Genomic DNA, 15,087 nt, shown 5'->3' with positions numbered 1-15,087 from the left:
ATAATATATCGGATGAAACAACTTCTTTTTATTTTGTTTGTGAACAGGTCCAAGAGCCACTTCACTGGCATCACACATAATCTCGAACGGCTTCGTCCAATTAGGAGCAACAATAATTGGAGCTTACACTAGCTTCAACTTAAGGCATTCAAAGGCTTTTTTATAGTCATCATCAAAAGCAAATTTTGCTTCCTTCTACAAGAGTTTGCAAAACGGGTTTGCAATCTTAGAGAAATCCTTTATGAATCTGCGGTAAAACTCTACATGGCCAAGAAAACAATGTAACCCTTTGACTGAGATAGGAGAGGGTAATTTCTCAATTACCTCAACCTTTGCCTTCTCTACCTCAATGACTTAAGTTGAAATTTGATGACCGAGCACAATGCCTTCCTTTACCATGAAGTGACATTTTTTCCAGTTAAGGACAAGGTTGAACTCTTCACACCGCTGTAATGCCCGACTCAAATTTAGCAAGAACAATTCAAAAAAATCACCGACAACCAAAAAATCATCCATAAACACCTCTAGGGTGTCTTCAACCATATAAAAAAGATTGACATCATGCATCGTTGAAAAGTGGCAGGCGCATTACATAACCCAAAAGGCATTCTCTTGAAAGCAAACGTACCGTATGGGCATGTGAATGTCGTTTTATCCTGAAATTTAGAAGCAATGAAAATCTGGTTGTAACTAAATATCCATCTAAGAAATATTACCAACCCCTTCCAGCCAGTCGGTTAAGCATATAATCCATGAAGGGCATTGGAAAGTGATCCTTCAATATCTACGAATTGAGTTTTTGGTAATGCATGCATACCCTCCACCCAATAATACGTCTGAGTGGAATCAACTCATTCTTCTTGTTAGCCACCACTATCATGCCCCCTTTTTTGGGCACGTACTGGACAGGATTCACCCACTTACCGTATGATATAGGATAAACCACTCCTGTATCTAGCCACTTGATGATCTCCTTCTTTACCACCTCTTGCATAGGTGGGTTTAAGCAACGTTGGTGCTCAATAGTCGGGATATAATCCTCCTCCAGCTGGATTTTATGCGTACATACAACAAGAGGGATGCCGATGATGTCTGCAATCATCCAATCAATAACCCTCTTATATCTCTTAAGAACAGAGATGAGGGCTTCCACCTGTTACTAACCTAGATCAGCCGCAAAAATAACAGGTAGTGTATTCCCACTGCCCAGGAACACATACCTCAAATGACTGGGTAACTCTTTCAGCTCTAGGATAGGTGGTTCTTCTATAGAAGGCTTAGCAGGTGGACTTAGACAATCTTTTAAGTCCAAATCCAACTTTTTGGGTGCATATGAGTAAGACCCCATGCCCGTTAAGGCACACACTGTCTCCTCATAATCTTCTATACCATCCTAACCAAAATTCATCAATACGACAACTAATGTCTCAACAACAAATTTCTCTTCAATCGACACTTCCTGCACCTCTTCATAATAGACATCCATAATAGAAAACACACTTATTTCTTTTTACTGCTTCATTAATTGGCACGCATCAAATCGCACCACTTTATCATTCAACCTAAATAAGAGCTCATTAGCTCATAAATCAATCAACCCACTTTCAATTATAAGAAAAGGTCTACCCAAGAATATGGGCACCTCAAAGTCCACCTCGCAATCCAGAATGATGAAATCCACAGGAAATATGAAACTAGCAACCTTCATAAGCACATCATACAAAATACCAATTGATCATTTTACCAACCTATCCATCATCACAAGTCGTATGTTAGTAGGTTTAGGGACTCCCAAACCTAACTTTTTGTAAACAGCTAGCGACATTAGATTAATGTTAGCTCCCAAGTCGCACAGAGATTTTGCAAAGTCAAGAGGTCTAATAGTGAATAGGATAGTAAATGCTCCCAGATCTACCTTTTTCTGCACCAGAGACCTTGTGGAAATAGCACCACAATTATAAAGATTGTCCATTGGCTCAAAACTAATTGACTATTTCTTCGTGACAAGGTCTTTACTATTTCTTCATGACAAGGTCTTTCATGAACTTTGCATACCCAGGAATTTGCTCTAATGCCTCTACCACTGGCAGATTAATTGTCAACTGCTTAAGCATAGCCATGAATTTGCTGAACTTTATGTTGTCAGCCTTCTTCTTCAACCGATGAGGAAATGAAGGGGTGGTTTTGGAAGAGTGGTAACCACCACTTCAGCCTCGTTTCCCTTATTCTTCTCCAACTCCTCAACCTGCTGACTGTTGGATGGTGCATCATCAATAACCTTAATCGATTTCCCAGACTCCACCGAATGATGAATCTCTGCTTCTTTAATATCATCTGCTATAATATCAATCACAAGCTTGCCCATATGAGGGATTGATAATACTTTACCACTTCTAGTAGTGATAAGTATGCAAGAGCCATCATTTTGCAAATTCTGAATGGTATCACTTGATAATATTCTAGTCTTCCTTTGATTCAACATTGCCAAGAGCTAGCTCATTTGTTGCTCCAACTGATTGATAGAGGTAGAGTGCAAATTTACCAACTGACTCATAGAAGATAAATCGCTCTTCATGGTAGTCACCTTAGAGTTGGTAGCTTCAACTTCCTTTAATAATTTCTCCATCATGTCCTCCATGGACATCTTGATGGAGCTATTTGTGGCATTATCTCTACTTCCGGGAGGTACATATAGCCCACTCCTATCATTCTTACTTTCCAATTTCCTTGATTCCTATCCTTGTAACCAGCTTTCTCGTAGTAGTTTTAACCTTGATTTCCTTGGCTATTGCCTTGAAAATCCCCTTAGTTATTCAAATAGTTGCCTCTTATTCCGAATCAGAATCATCTCTACCTTTGGATGCAACAACTTTTACTTTTTTAGTCTTTGCAGATAATAATTGCATGGTCAATAAATCCATCTGCATTTTTAAGTGTGCCATGTGTTGATCAAATTCTTCTTTTTTCTTACGTTGTTCTGCAGTCATAACAATAGACACAGTAGGGCTTGCTACCACAGAATCCCTGGTATGCGAAGCTCTACTTTGTTTGGTCATTCGATCAAGCATTTTTTAGGCCTCCTGAAAATTAAGATTCACAAATGACCCCCTTACAACATTATAAACAACTGGCTTTGTAATAGAGTTCAAAGACAGATAAAGAGTCTCTATCAGATGAATATCTGTCATATTATAGTTTGAACACTGCATCAGCTTCTTTTTTAACTTCTCCCGTGTCTAGTGAAGAGCTTCGATTATGAGCTGCCTAAAGTTGCTGATCTAATCCCTCAATTGTACCCTCCTGGAAGGATAAAATAACCTTTTTAGGAAAGCCACTCTCAACTGCCTTTAGTTAGTTATAGAATCGATTGTTAGCTCATTAAGCCATAATATTGCCTCCCCAGACAGAGACAACAAAAATAAACATAGGCAAATGGCATTCTATCCCACTCTCGGGTTATTAAAGGACTTACAAATAGTGAAAAAATTCACTAAATGCATATTGGGATCATCTCCCAGGAGTCCACCAAACTACCCCTTCAGATGAAGGAGCTGAATCATTGTACTGGTAATATTAAACTTTGCTCCTGGTGATAGAGGTGGAGGAATAATAGCTATAGTGGTACCAGCTTCGTCCATTCCATCATCATCATTGTTAAGATCAAATTGAACAACTTGGCGATCATGTCTCACCTTGAAAGAACGGTTTCTGTTTACATTTCTGTTCACTGGTGCAGCTACATTCTCTACACGTCTTTGATTAACAGGATCTAACAAGTCATCATTCCCCAAATCATCATCATCAGGATTAGGATGATGTGCCTGTTGACCATCATTTTGCTGATTTGGTTAAGCTCAAGCCAACGCGGCTAGTCTCTCAGCATCTTGGGGATCTGCCATTCTGCTAATTAATTACGATTCTAGATATATTAATAATAACGGTGCACCCGATCTCCATGTACTTGGCATACATAACAACTCCCCTACATAGAACAAAAACAACAAACAAAAGTGAAATTTGGGAAACTTGACCAAAGGTCAATTAACAAACACAAACTTAATTGACAACCGTATTCCCCGACAATAGTGCCAAAATTTGATATGCCTAAATTACAACTCTCGTTAGAAAGTGCAAGAGGTCACTGTCAAATATAAAACCCAACTGGGTTGGCTATCCAATCCCATAGGGATACTATGCTCACTAAGTGGTGTAGCTGTTATTAGACTATTGATTAGAGGTTCCTGAATAAGGGAGTTTTCATTTGTGAATTATGTTTTAAATAATTGTAACCGTGTTATTCCAGTTAATGATTCACTTTGTAAGTAGTAATTCAATGATATTAAACAAACCAGAGTTATGGTTACCAAGAATCTTGAACAGTTAGGGTTGTGAATCACTTGAGTTCCAATTAATAATTTCAATTGTAAGAGTAGTTGAATCCTATTATTTACCCATTAGTTTCTCAACCTAATAAGATAATGTATCCTTTAATCCTCCCAAACTCAAAGAATATATTGGTTATTCAACCTTTTTCTCATGTAGGTAAATTTTGTTAAGGCATCCACTATTAATCTAAAGTTTAGAGCCTTTAGACTTCATGTAAACCCTTTCTTTTCCCAACAAATACTTTTCTTTTTGGACAAGTGATGTTCAAGGGTACACTTTTCAAGTTTTCAACCAAGAAAAGTCATTAAAATGAAGAAAGGTTTGTACAACGTCAATTACTTATAGAACTCGATTAGATTCACAACCCAAATCCGTTTTTACATCAAGGATCCCATAACCCTAGTTATGGGAACTTAGCCACACATGTCCGTAGAAGAATGAGAGATAATCTTTGTATTATTCATAAATAAACTCAAAATCTACTTACTAAAAGTACAAGTATTAGTTTTTGAATCTCTAGTAGAAATGGAATGAATAAATCCTCCAAATCTGCTTAATTTCCCAAAATACTAAGTTACAGAGAGTTTTAGAGATGAAAAAAAAACTTAATAAAAGATCCAAGGGATCCCCTAATAAAAACTAGGTATTTATATGTTCCTATTTAAAAGGGATTTAAAATTTGAAATCATAAAATCTGCGTCTAAAGTGACGGCCAAATTGATGGTCCATCGCAAAGTTGACGATCCATCATTTGGCCCGTTGCTGCTGATCTTGGAAGGTCACTTTCTGGATAAAACTGAAGGCCAACTTGGTGGTCCGTCACAAGACTGATGGTGCACCATTTGGTCCATCGCTGAGTCCTTCAGGGGGCCAAGTTCTGGATAAAACTTATGGCCAACTTGGTGGTCCATTGTAAGACTGATGGTCCGCCATTTGGTTAACCGTAGAAAGATCTAAAGTCTTGGGTTTTGTGTAGGCCCAACAGTCAAGTTGGTGGTCTGTCGCAAGATTGACGGTCCACCATTTCGATCGCCGCAGGGTCTTCTGAAAGTCTGAGTTCTAATTTGATCTGATGGTTAACTTGGAGGTTCGTCGTAATACTAATGGTCCACTATTTTGATCGTAAAAAGTGTTTTTCTACCACTTTTTTGAGACTTTTCCTTCAGCTAGTTCCTTACCCTAAAATATTAAAAACAACATTAAACGCAACCTTAGTTTCTTGAAAACATACAACTTTCCCAAGAAAAAGATGCAAAATATTCCGTTGAAAGCCAGTACATCACATATGCAGGCTATTTTGAGGCATATTGTGCTCAGATTCACCAATTCTTGGGGGGAAAGTGATCTTAGGGCTTATAGGGACACATTTATGATTTTAATTTTGAGATTCTGTATGTAGAACCTACATGGGATTTTTAATTTGAGTTTTGACCCAGAGTATTTATATGCAATATGTGTATCATTAGTCTCGTCTTAATGCATAAATTATTATTTTGATAGTGTGGTAGTGTTCGGAGGCTTCTCAGAAGGGAAAAACTCTAGAGTGGTGGACTTTCTCAAGCTTTCAGCAGAGTTCAGGTAGGCTAGGCTTACTTTCATCATAAATTGAGTTTTATTATGGTATTAGTGTAGTATAAATCTAGTTTTGGGTAGGTACTTATGACCTGGTGTATAGTTTAGTATTATATTGGTTAAAGTTAGTTGGTTTGGGGGTTTCTTTGGTAGTAATTAGGTCCATTATCCCTCATGATAGTTATAATGATACTTTATGATTAGTTTTGTTTAATTTAAGACCTTGTGACACCTAATCTATTTAGGCAATATCGCCTTAGCATGGCTAGGGTCGCCTAGGTGAGAAGGTTGGCATAGCATGATCATCGCCCAAGTGACGCCTTGGCGGCCTATGCATTTTTACTTTGTAAGACTAGTGTAGCCTTGATACAAGAATAACAAGGCAAGGCATAAAACATACACCAAAACAATCCATAAGTTCTAGGAATCGAGGACCCCTTTGATGACCACTCTTGGATTCAACAAATAAGAGCAAGAATGAAGAGATCACAAGGTGTTTGACACACCAAGGCAGCCAACAACCAAACTAAGTTACAAAACAATAATAAGAACACAAAAATATTGTAACAACAACTCACAGCTTCCCTAGAAACAAGAACAAACCAGTACAAATAATTACAAGAATTAAATAAACAAAGGATAAATAGTTAAACCTTGGATGGTATAATCTTAAGAACCCAAGAACATATGATACTCTTGGACCCTTAACACTACACACAATGGTTAACCTAACTCCCACTTTGACACAAGAGGGACTTTACCTCTTCAAAACACCAACGTCTCAAGCCATGAATGCAACACTAGTGATTTCACACTAGTATCACCTTAGTTTTGGGTTGCCTCCTAAAGAGAAGAGAGAAATTGTTTTGAAAGTGTTATAAAACTTACAATTATCATCAAATTCTAAGACAAAATGACCTACAATGTTCTATTTATACTAGGTTACAACTAGCATACAAAATGACCAAAAGGCCCTTTAATGAAAAGACTCAAAATGCCACCCATGGAGTGTAGTATAGGTTCAGTTTTGTTGTGTGTTCTAGGCCCTCTTTAGCATTTTTCTTGCTCACTCCAAGCTTCAGGTTCATTACACTTTCACACGTCCATCCTCGTGGTCGTACTTGTATCAAGCCTTGATACTAAGGATTCTTTAGCATGCCATCACCCTAGTTGCAAGTGGCATATCTTTTTTGGATATCAGTCTCAAACTATGTAGGAGATGCATCACTAGGATCTAGGTGGAAATAATAAGAACCCACATTAGTAGGGGAGTTTCAGTGGGAGCTAGAGCAGCTCACAGTTTAAAGACAGAGATTTTCATAAGAAGTACCTTTAGTGTCAATCTTATCAGCACCAAGGTTAGTCTATCAGGAACGTTCAGGTAGTACTTAAGCTTACTGATGGGTTTAACCTAGTTATAATGACTAATATAGTTAGAGTAGTGGTCTTTGAGGGGTGCACAGTCAGATTTTTCAAGCTGAGGTGGCCATTTTAGGTTAAACAGATCTTCTGGGCAGAGCAGAGTGCCCCAGGCATGCTATGATTATGAGATTGTTGACCATTTATCTAGATAGTATCCATGATGTGGATAATTCAGTCTCTAACACAGAGTGTTTATCCGATCAGATTAGTGCCATCTCTAGCTAGAGATGGTGCACAGGGTTGAAAGAGGTGGTCCTCATGGTATTAGATAAAGTCCCCAGGTAGGTAGGACAGACGATCAGTTTGGTACCCAGTCTAAAGGCTGATGGGGTCTTTTATATGTTGTACTGGGTAGGTTGAGGTGGAATCATCAGATGCTATTATTAAAAGTATAATTTCTGTCTGTCATCAGCCAACCACTGCTTCATTTTATTAGGGATCCATTTTCTCATTTGTTTTTGCTTATTATGCACTGCATTTAGAGTTGTATTAGGAGACTTTATCTATTCCATTACTTGTATCTACTCCTATGGGTGTTTCTTTTGTAGTGGATCAGATTTATATGTCACATATTATGACCATTTGAGAGTATGATACTCAGGTTGACCTTATTATGCTATATATGGTGAATTTTGATGTAATTTTAGGCTTGAATTGGTTATCCTTCTATCATGCGATCTTGGACTATTTTACCAAGACCATTACCTTAGCCATGCCTAGCATACCCTCGATTTTATGGCAGGGTTCTTGTAGCCACGTACCTATGGGGATTATTTCTTATGTTTGAGCTAGGATATTGGTATCGAGGGGTTGTAAGTGTTTTCTTGCTTTTGTTCATGATATTAGTTCAAAGAGTTCTTTGCTTTATTCTGTTCCTATCATTCATAAGTTTTCTGATGTATTCCCTACCGATCTACTTATGCATCTTCTTAAATGTGATATTAAATTTGCTATTGACCTTAAAGAGGGCACTCGACCTATTTTTATAGCACCTTACTATATGACTCCTTTGAAGCTTAAGGAGCTAAATTCTCAACTTTAGGATATTCTGGGTAGGGGCTTTATTAGGCTGAGTGAATCTTCTTGGGTTGTTCTTGTTTTATTAGTGAAGAAAAATGATAGTTCTATGTGTATGTGTATTGACTGACTATAGGTAGTTGAATAAGGTGACTGTGAATAATAAGTACCATATGCCTCATATAGATTATTTATTTGACCAGCTTTAGGGGTAAGATAATGTTTTATAAAATTAAACTAAGATCTTGTTACCATCAGTTGGTGATTCGGGTAGCGGATATCCCTAAGACAACTTTTTGGACTCGATATGGCCATTATGAGTTCCTGGTGATATCTTTAGGATAGACCAATGCCCTTGTAACTTGATGGACTTGATGAACCAATTTTTGAGGACATATTTGGAATCCTTTGTGATCATTTTTATCGATGAGATCCTTGTCTATTTAAGGAGTGGAGAGAAGTACGAGAAATATTTGAGGACTGTGCTCCAAACTTTGAGAGATCATAGGCTTTTGCCAAATTTTCAAAGTGCGAGTTTTGGATATAGTCAGTGGCATTTCTAAGACATGTGGTGTCTAAGGATAGGATTATGGTCGATTTGGTGAAGATTGAGGCTATTCATGATTGGGATTAACCTACATCTTCGATTGAGGTTCGTAGCATTATTGGTTTTGCAGGTTATTATAGATAGTTTGTCGAGAGATTTACTACTATTACAATACCTATGACTAGACTGATGAAAAAAGAGATTCCATTTTAGTGGTCCAATGAGTGTGATCTTTTTGAAGATCAAGGAATTACTCACTACATCTCCTATATTGACTCTTCTAGTTAAGGTGTAACACCCCATATTTTTTCCTGATCTCTAGACAACTTACGACTCATCCCTCAAATTGTAAAGACTCTTACGAGTTGTATGAAGCAAGTCGTACCCATGTCAGTGTGGGGTGATTTGAGTTTTGTTCAAGTTATAATTTGACCCTAGAAGTTGTGAATTAAGGTATGAGTTGTATGAATATAAGTCGTATTGTCAACTGTATAGGTTCTTAATGTTCTATCCAGCTTACGAGTAGTGGATATAAGTCTTATAGACATGTTAGGAGTCATAAGGTCTAACTCGTACCCTGAACAGTGGACAATCCAAGAATTAAGACTCATGTTTTAAAATCTTTATAAGTTACTTGGACATATTTTAAGTCCTCAAATAGATCCTAGCTCATAAACAAGTCAAAACCTCCCTTAGCGATTAAATTCTTGGGATGTACATAACTATAGTCATATTCAAATGACCATAAATTTTATTTTACTAATAATTTTTTATCTCAAGACCCACCAACAGATAGGTAATTGAATTCTCTTTCCAATGATACCAATTTTGCCTTAATCTGACATCGGGGTAAAAATTTATGGACAAAATACTGAAGCCCTATCAAGCTGTGTCACACACATACGGTTTGCCAAGTCTAACTCGTACCCAGACCATATGAGTCGTATGGTAGACCCGTAAGGACTGCCGAGAATTGTCTGTAAATTTTAGTTTAAGATATTTTTATTTTACCCTTTTTTAACTCCCAAACCACAATATTTAACCCCCAAGGGGTATTACTTTGCCTCTATTTCCATCGATTAAGCAACATAAACTCTTCATTCTACTCTCAAGAACAAGATTAGGGTTTCTTCTCAAGATCATCTCCCAAGTTTCAAGATTCAAATTCATGAATATCAAGAACATCAAGATTAGGGTTCCTCACCCAAGAGAATTCAAGCCTCCCTTCTCAAGAACAAGAAATTCAAGATATCTTCTTCAAGAACTCATGAATTCAAGTTCCAATTTCAAGATTTCTTAATAAATCAAGAAAATCAAGAAACTCAGGTATGTGGGGTATTCATTCATGTGTCCCTTTCACCCATGGAGCTCGAAAACCCTTTTTTTTCAATTAAAGATTGAATTTTCTATCATTATGATATTTTATATGTTCAAGAAAGATTGAATTTCATGCTTTCATGGTGATTTTAATTTAATTCAGACCATGTGTGATCCCATGTAAGATTTTAAATTCCTCATGCTATGAATTTAAGTTTTTTATGCTTTATTCAAGTGAATTCCATGATAGATCCTAAACTCATGACTATAGCAACATTTCCTTGTTTTAAAATTCATGTTTTCCCCATTATTGATGAAATGCACATGTCTTGAGTTGAACCATGATTCAATACTACAGTTTGAGTTTAATGTCATGTTTTAATGATCATTCAGTTCTGGTGGGTTATGAACGCCCGATACCTATGTGTTTTTACATGATTTCTGTTTTCAAGTAATGAGTTAGTCAGACCATCATTTTTAATATCATATTCAGAACACCATGAACATGTTAAGAATTATCAGTTTATATGTTTATGATTACCTCAGAATCCATATGCACTATTATTTTCAGAATACTATGACCTGAGCTTATCAATTATTAGTGTATGCACCAGTTAGTATTTCAGTTATCAGACAGAGTCATTAGTAGTAGTCCCTATATTCCTGAACTACGTAGCCAGCATAGGATATGTGATAAGGAACAAACCTAAAATCTTAAAATAACAATACAACTAAAGAGAAGAAGATGAGATGAAGAAGAACAAACACATATTCGGATTTACCACAAAAAGAAGAGAAAGTGCATAAAATTAAAGGATAGTTAGTGAGACATTAACCTTTACAAATTATAGGAACTAAGGTGTGTATCAAACACCAAAACCCTCTACAATCCACAAAGACAACACCACACTTTTACGTTGACACAAAAGGGACTCAAAGCACCCCAAAGCACCAATATTTCTAAGTCGATTGTCAACTCAAGTGAATCCACACTCAAGCTAACCCTAGTTTCAATTATGGATTTTCCAAGCCCTACACTAAATGAGATACACTCCCAAAGAGAGAACAAATCTTCAATATTCATCAAAGTCTTAATGAAAAATAAGCGTAAGGAGTCTATTAATAGCTTATTACATAAAAGACCAAAATACCCTTAATGAAAAGGGGCTCCTATGGAGTGTAAAGAAAAGGCACAAAAAGACTATTACACCTTAATGAAGGGGCGGTCATGGAGTGTTTAATGTGGTCTTCTTCACATTTCAACATATGGCTTTCCTTGTGTATTTTTGGTCTTTACAATTATTCTTCAACACTTGGAGGTCTCGGGCATCTCATCCAGGCAAGCTTCCAAGCAACCTTCCATACATGGGATCGTTCTATTGTGGGATCAAAATGGGTCCCCCATGCATGTTACCATGCCCTCAATGTGACCACAATCGGGTTCTTATTTTATTGGCCTCGCATGATGTCATCGAAAGCTATGATGGCCATTTGACTTGTATGATCCTCCCCTTCTTGAAAAGAATTCGATCTCGAATCCATACCATACAAAATCAAAGAAAGGACAAAGAAGCACAACATCCTCATGGCATGAGGGTTAGGGTTAGGACAACAAATAACAATATAATTCTAAGGTGGTTCACACTTGAAATATAACCAAGGATCCTTCGTATTAAAGATTAGAAATCTATGAAAGATTGCACACAGGATTTGGTTAAGGAAATGAACAAGAGGTAAGGAAATGACAATGGTCATGATGGCATCACTAGTTATAAAAGGTAAGATTACCTTTTCCTTAGGATCCATAAGACACAATTGCCTCATCATCTCTTTTAAAGACCACATCAAGAGTGGTATCGCACTAGAAGTTAAGGTTCATGCAAAACATATAGAAATATCACTCAAGAAAGTGGACCAATCAACAACTATCCTAACTCCACATAAAATAAATCCAAGACTAGCATGGATATCATCATAAGTAAAGAGGTAGTATAGGAAGGCATCAACTGTAAAGGCATTTCCCAAGGTGATATCATCTATAAGAAGGCTACTTGGCCCAAAAGATATGGAACATAAGACACACAAGGATGGAATTAAAGCAATTAAGCACATATGATTTCTTCCCGTCAAGTAAAACATCAACTTGGCATCCACAAGTTGGGATCCACTCAATTCAAGCACAAATGTGTCAAGCAAGGATACACATTTAGAAGCATAATCCCGAGACGACAATGGTACTTTTGCCCTTGGGTTTTCAAGAATAATACTTTACTTGTCATGTAGACCAAGCAACAATTTGGGTGTGCCAATATCATCATATCCACATTTGGCACCGGGGTCAAATGGAAAGAGTATCTTTACACATAGATCTAGACAACTCTCTTTTTCCCCATAGGCTTCACCCAATCTAAAAGACATACTCTCTAAAATAGCATACAGATCATAAAAGGCAAATAGAGAGTAGAGAAAGGTGTCATACAAATCAACTTCAACTATGGTGCCCTTATGCAAGTACTCAGTAGTTCCAAGTTCATCACCACTTGGATGCTCAACATAGGAAACACACAAAGAAGAAGTAGATGGTATTTCTAAACATGCACCACTTTCTATTTTAAGAGAGTAATCCCTACATAGATATAAGTCACCATGAGCAACAACGGGATCATACACAAAAACATTTTCACAAGAATAATCACAATTTGTGTTTCCTAAATATTCAAGAAATTCAAGGACACCTTCACCCGATTGTGCTTTTTACTGGTGTCTTTGAGCAAAGCTATCAATATGGATTTCATCATAAAATATGCTCAAAGAATCATCTCCAATCCCATGATCAAATCCATCAATATCATTACTAACTTGAGACTTATCAAACACACCACACATATGCTCAAGTAGTAGATTACATTCGTGAGTAGGTTGATCATCATTCACATCCTCACTAGTTGTTGGCAACTCACATACCAACGTAGACTCACCTTGGTTTTGACATAGGTCAACTAGTGTGTGATTACTCTTATAACTTGGTAATGCAATCCTATTCAAGTTAGAAGTTCTAGCACTAGATGGACACAAATCATTCTTACAAAAAGAATCAATTTTGTCATCTATATGATCAACTAGTGCTTGAAAACTTACAAAAAAAATTTGGTCTTCATTCAATCTAGCAATACCAAGAGTATAAAAAAGAGAAGACTCATGCAATTCTCCTCCAAGCAAATCATCAACTACATCTACTTGTCTAATACTAGCCACATCACGACATTCTAAGTTTGTAGAAGTATAGAAGATAGCATTGTTACCTTTTAGCTCACATGAGGTATGGCCTTCACCTAGGGTTAGATCATGGCAGCCTATTTTCTCCTTTGGGAAGCACTTATTACAAGGGAGTTTGTCAAGAGTTCTTCCTTGCATCACCTCTTTATCATTTTTCCCAAAGTTGGAATTCTTAGCCAAGAACTCCGTTTGATCATCAACCATGTGTTCTTGAAGAACTCTCCTTGAATCCTCCGATGGACGTATATTATCTTAAACCTTCACAAAAGAAGAATTGATACTAGGCAAAATGCTAGTATCTTGGTTAGTGGTAATTCGTCTTTGAGGGTATGCTTGAATAATCAATTGGCGTAGACTTTCAAGGTTCTGACAGAAATCTTCAATAGGATCCGAGGTAGTATAAATACCATAACTATCCGGTGTTGATGATGTTGTTCCTTCCATTGTCAAGGTACCTAAAATAAAACACCTACAAAACAGCAAAAAAGTTAGTTCAAATAACCTCACACACTCTTACTCTCAGTTTTACGTCACACTTGGATTCACAAGTGTTGAAAATTGGCTTGTACTTCGTGAGTGATTAAGGGATGAGTCTAATTTTTCCCGAAATAGATTTTTGCTTGAATGACTCAAGGAAATCTCATTCAGACTTAAACCAACAAAACACAATGAATTACAAAATGATAAAAGCACACAAGAACAATAACACGAAAGAAAAGGACACTAAAACTAATTCTCAACCTAGTAGGTAATTACTAGTTTGCTAATTAGTGATAGAATCAACAAAATGTAAATAAGAATAAAAAATTATAAACTAAGAAATCAAGATTTTAGCTTAAAATTTGGTTGTCCCCAAGTGGTGATGTGGCAGCTTATAGTTGGACGTCAATTTGCAATTTTTTTTGTTCTTCAAGTTGTGTTTCAGCCAATCTTCAACCAAAGGAGTGTAATTTCGGTTTGTTTGGAGGAGAAAACACAAGGTTTGTAGCCTTTCTCAAGATCAAATGAATTAGAATTGAAATGGTCCCCTCCCCCATACTTTTAATTGTACTTGTTCTTGTACTTGACTATTCCTTCCCTTTTGTTGTTTTCTTTCTTTTGGATGACTAGGAAGGTGCTTGGAAATTTCCTTAAACAAGTAGTACACTATCTTTCCTTACTTTTCAAGATTAAACACCCCTTTTTGAATATTCTTCTCCAACAAGATATGAAGATGAGGAAGAATAACAAGAATATTCAAGAGTTGACCAATGTTTGACCACAAGGCAAATGACCTCCAAATTGAAATTTTCTTGAAGATCTAAGGTCCCTTTACCAACCCAAACACAAATATCACAAAATTAGTCTAAAAATGTTACAACCACAATAGCCCAAAATGTAACTCACCCTCAAATAGCTTTAAACACAAGCTCATCAATGGTGGATGGTTCAAAACACCTCCGATTTAGCTTAAATCTTAGATCTAGACTCTATTAGTGCTAAGGAACAAGGATCTAGCACTAGAAACTCACAAAAACACACAAAAAAAAGTAGATCTAAGGTCTAAAATT

Source organism: Capsicum annuum, chromosome 1 (assembly GCF_002878395.1).
Source record: "Capsicum annuum cultivar UCD-10X-F1 chromosome 1, UCD10Xv1.1, whole genome shotgun sequence".
NCBI lineage: Eukaryota > Viridiplantae > Streptophyta > Magnoliopsida > Solanales > Solanaceae > Capsicum > Capsicum annuum.
The sequence above is the reverse complement of the archived record's forward strand: the minus strand, read 5'-3'. Positions refer to the sequence as shown.